The sequence below is a fragment of the Delphinus delphis genome, chromosome 1 (assembly GCF_949987515.2).
Source record: "Delphinus delphis chromosome 1, mDelDel1.2, whole genome shotgun sequence".
NCBI lineage: Eukaryota > Metazoa > Chordata > Mammalia > Artiodactyla > Delphinidae > Delphinus > Delphinus delphis.
The window spans coordinates 114,231,880-114,237,090 of NC_082683.1; the positions used below are offsets into that span (position 1 = coordinate 114,231,880).

General features: G+C 36.2%; 1 pseudogene; it reads right to left on the minus strand.

The window, feature by feature from the left end:
• Positions 1-3,854: 3,854 nt before the first annotated feature.
• Positions 3,855-4,820, minus strand: LOC132423161 (olfactory receptor 6K2-like; annotated as a pseudogene).
• Between the last annotated feature and the right edge of the window lie 391 nt (positions 4,821-5,211).

Sequence of the window (5,211 nt, forward strand, 5' to 3'; positions counted from 1 at the left end):
AGCAGTGTCATAAGAGTGGTACAGATAAAGTACAATGAAACTTCAGAGAAGTTACTGCCCATTGTCTCTGGAGTCCGAGTGTTGGGATTCCTGTCCTTGTTTGGCTACTTTTATGGGTAAATTACTTACCTGCTCTTTGTCTCAGTATTTTCAACTGCAAATTAGAAATGATGAGATGACTCATATTGTAAGTATTAAATAAAGTAAGAGATGTGAAACACTATGTGCTTGGCACATAGAGAAAATAAATTGCTAGTTATAATCAAAATAATTATTTATTCTCATTTGTTAAAGGGATGAATAAGTTAAAATATGCTTATTAGGAGAGTTTAAGAACAGCACAGTCAGTAATGCTGAGACAATACTATTAAGTATTGCTGTGGTGAGAAAAGCATGGCAGTTTGAAGTCTGGACTCATTTTTGTTACTTGCTCTATCATTAGCCAACTATGTGAACATAAAAAGTCTGTTTGCTTCAATTTTTTTTCTTTTCTTGATCTGCATAATGGATGTGATAATATCAACTGCATGAGTTTGTTATGAGGAGTAAGTGAGTTAATCCAGTGAAAACTTGGCTTGTATGCCATAGTTCTTATTAAAACCAGCCTCAAGTCCTCAAGCCCATGTTTGTTTGTACCAAAAACTCTTCCTAAATTAAAAGCAAGTAGAGTTCTAAAGGTATATAAATAAAGATTAAAAAATAAAGGTAAGTATATGATAAATATTTTTCATGTCTCAGAAAAAATACAATTTCTCTTTGCAATTTTTCTTGATTTTCCAGCACAGTTACTACTTCTGCTATGATTTTATGGATTTTGTTGTTATTACTTTTTATATTGTACTTTTATGGGCCTCTCCAATTCTTTAGTGGAAACTCTTTTAGGTAGAGGTTCTATGTTTGTCCAGAATTTACCACACTGCTTGACATGTAAAATTTGCTCAGTAATGAATTGTTCAATATGTTCATGCAGATAAGGTTTCTGACATTTAAAAAATGATGGAAAGTAGTTAACAGTGAACATAAATAGCCATCTTCAGATTACATGCTTCATTAGTTATGAAGGATTTTCAGTAAGTGATTATATATTCTTTCATTCATTTATTTATGTATTTAATATAATCTCCCCCAAATATCATAAAAATATAATAAGCAGGCTGGTGAGGTGGAAAGCAGTGTGAGAGAACTCACTTCTCAACCCTCAGCAATGTGAATTTTAAAAATCACTGTGAGACGTTCCACCAGTAGGTTAGCGCCGTGATCTCCCCTCTGAATGGTGTCCTTACTTCTGATCATCAGACACTACCGTACGCTGTTTCTTTTCCTTTTGCTTTTCTCTCAGTTTGGAATCTTCTTTATTCAACACACATGAACACACGCACGCATGCACAGATACACAGGTTAGCTAGGAAAATTACATTCACAATTTGGAGTGAGGGCGTATTTAATCTTAGAACGTTTTTAAGCAGCGTAGTAAAGCAATAAGATCTAAGTTTTAAGAAATAAAGTAGTCTCAGTTGGGAGAGAAGATAGAAGGTGAGAAAGTACGGATGTAAAAAGTTAGTTTCAGCTATATACATTTTTAGGGACAATGATAAATTTTGAGGGACAAGGAAAGTGATAAATAAATTTTATATTTTAAGGCAGGACAAGAACTTTTCAGCATAAAATTCTCTCTGTGTGTCCATTTGGGCCTCCTCTCTCTCTCCTTAATGTGCAGTGTGCATCTGCATTACACATCAAAAAGAACTTCTCAAAGATGGGAGTGTCTGCTGGACCATAAAGATCGTTTTGTTTTGTTTTGTTTTCCTTTCTTCTGACCCTAGCAATGTAACTTCTTTAAAAAATATATTGTTCTTTCCCAACTCTGTAGGGAGTCATGATGACTTGATGCTTGTTTTGTAACTGCTTACCTGGACTATGTATCCTTGTTGAACTTTATGTAAAATATCAATGCCATTTTGATGCATGATACTTTGTCTCAAAAATGTATCTGACTGTGCCTTTGACTTCTAACAGGAGGAACAGTTCTCAGAGCTTTCTGAGAGCCTGTCTCCCTGGTTATAATTCTCAGTTTGGCTCAAATAAAGTTCCTTTTATTCTTCTTAACTTGATTGTTAATTGGACTTTTATTGAGAAATTGATTATATACTACAAAATCTTAAAGCAGACAAAACATAAGAAAACTGTGTAACCCTTTCATATGGAGATTTATGTAAATCAATTCTGTAACAATATTGCACTGAGAAAAGTACTGTTAAAATAATTAATCTATCAGTAATTTCATTCCTCATGTTTTATGAAAAACATTAAAAATATATACACTATTTAAACCCAGTTACATTTCTCGTATCCCTTTTCCCCTCTTCCCTTATTTTCTTACACTAAGTATACTTTCTGAAGACATTCCTTTACCAAGACCTCTCCACCCACAACCTATGTTTTTTCTCACATCTTCTCTCTTCTCTATCTGAATTCTTTATTGGATACCATTATCCTCTTCTTATAAGACATTTCCCTTTACTTCTGTCTCTGCATCTGACTTTTAAGTATCATAAGACTTAAGGGTGAGGATGAGGGCATGGCTATGGCACACTAGTGGGAAAGTGAGGCTGACTACCATAGGATTCCTGTAGGTGGGCTAGGGAAGAGTAAAAATCTACTAACATTTGCATAGTAATCAGCTTTATTATTGCATCCCCATGCGGCGTGAGCCTTGGAGAAAAGCACCTTTTATGAAGCATGTATAAAGAGAAGAATCCACAAGAGAAAGAGTCCTCAAACAAAATAAGATTAAAAAAAATAAAGAGTCCAGCATCCTGAAATACAAGGGAGAAGAGGTTGAAAGGGAAGCATTGTTGTCCAATATGGTTGATCAGTTGTCTGGGACAATCAGAATGCAGCATGGTGATATTGGTTTATTTACTCAGTAGATATTTATTGATATTATTGCTTAATTAATAAGTACAATACATTTGATTACAGTGAAACCAAGGATTACATTTTTCAATTTATCATGAAAAAATATTGATTAGCTAATGAATGGGTTAGTTTTATTACTTTACTTTTTTTTAGAGCCAAGGTTTTTGTTTGTTCATTTATTGTACTTAAAATATTCTTCAGTGACCTTCTTGGCCTGAGATTCTTTGCCATAGTCCTTAACTACCACAGAACTGCAACCAACCCTTTTATGGGGTTTCTCTCTCTGTCAGTTTTAAAGAGGCCTATCCATTCTCCTCATTTCTAGTGGTCACTGATATTAATGAAGTTGATTTGGGGTTCAGCAAAACAGTCTCCACTAACTTGACACACACAGGCTCAATACAGGTAGACACAGGGCTTAGTGCCTGTTATTGACACAGACATGGAATTAATATTGTGTAGTACTGACAAGATATAAATCATACAAGGGATTCATAATAGAATTTGCTGAAAAACATCTAGACTGCTATTTATCAATACATGAATACTCAATTAGAAATTAGGGTTATTCTTCAAGTATATCCATTGTGGATACCATGGAGAGAACTTAGTCTTATGAAGATGGTTTTCAATTACCATATCTTACAAACAGAAGTCTTGACTCTGTTAAAATTAGTAAATTTTTACCCAGATTATTTCCACAAATTAAATTTACCTTGAATAAATTGAGTGGCAGAAAACTTAATCAAAAAAGTCAGATCCAAAATATGTCAAATTGAATAAAGTTTGAAATAAACTATTGAGTTCAGTTATTAGTGAATTTTTTTTATTGGTGACTTTTGGGAGACCAGTTTCAGCAAAAGGCTGTTAGGAAAAGATGTATTGCAGGGAGTTGAGGATTAGAGGGCTCCAACAGTTATATAGACTCCCAACTACTAGATCTTACTTGAGGTCCCTGGTCTTATGAAAAATGATGTTAGCTTGACTTATGTGCTTTTTTATAGCTTCCTCTATCTCTTTATTCCTCAGACAGTTAATGAGGTTAAAAAAAGGGAGACAAAACTACAAAGGCCAGAGCAATGGTTATATCCCAGAATAAGAAGTAGGTGGCAGAGGAGTGTAGGTACATGAGAGCCACACTGCCAAAGAAAACCAGAAAGACAGTGAGGTGGGAGACGTATGTGGAAAATTCCTTGCAATGACCCTCAGCTGAACAAATACATAGAATTACAGCCACAATACCAACATAGGACATGAAAATGAGCATCACACCTGTAATGATCTCCACTGCATGGACAACATCCACTGCCTGAATCATGATGATGTCTTGTGTGTCTAGGCAGGCCAGGCTTGGCACTGGGAGGAAGTCACAAAAGATATACTCAAGGTGATTAGAGCCACAAAATAGCAGTGTGGAGATCCAGGCAGTCTCAGTGAGGGGCATGATAAAGCCACAAATACAGCAGCTTAAAGTCAGCTGGGCACATAGCTTAGGGGTTATGATAGTGGGATAATGAAGAGGGCTGCAGATGGCCAGGTAGCAGTCAAAAGCCATAGCTGTCAAGAGACAAAACCTCACTCATGCCTGTGGAATGGAAGAAATACATCTGCAGGAGACAACCACTTAAGGAAATACTCTTGTCACTAAGCAGGCAAGACAGCACCTTTGGTATGGTAGCTGTGGTTTACCAGATCTCCAGGAAAGAAAGGGCACTAATAAAGTACATGGGAGTGTGGAGGTGAGTATTCAGCTGGACCACTGTGATGATGACTAGGTTTCCAACAACAATGAAAGCATAAATGAAGAGCAGTGGAACAAAACAGATGACAGGATCTCCCCAGGAATAAGGTAAAGCTGAGAAGATAAACTCCTGAGCAGTGGTTTAATTGGGGCTCTCCATCTCCAGGTGAGAAATGAGGATTTCAATTCCTACTGCACTCAAGCCTTCTAGGAGATGCTTACTATTGGACATAGAGTGAGTACACTTACCAAATGACAGCATCTGAATAAATCCCTGTATTGGGGCTATAGAAGAAGAAGGAATATTCCATATTCCATAGATGCTTACAACTAAAATTGGAGTATGGAAAAAAAAATACAGTCAGAAAACACAGCCAGTATTTTAGACCAATGATTCTCAAAATTCAGCATGCATCAGGATCACTTGGAGGGCTTGTTAAAACTGAGATTACGGGTCCCCATCCTGAGAGTTTCTAATTCAGTAGGTCTGGGGTAGGGTCAAAGAATTTTCATTTCTACTGGATTTCCAGGCAATGCTGTCTGCTGATCAG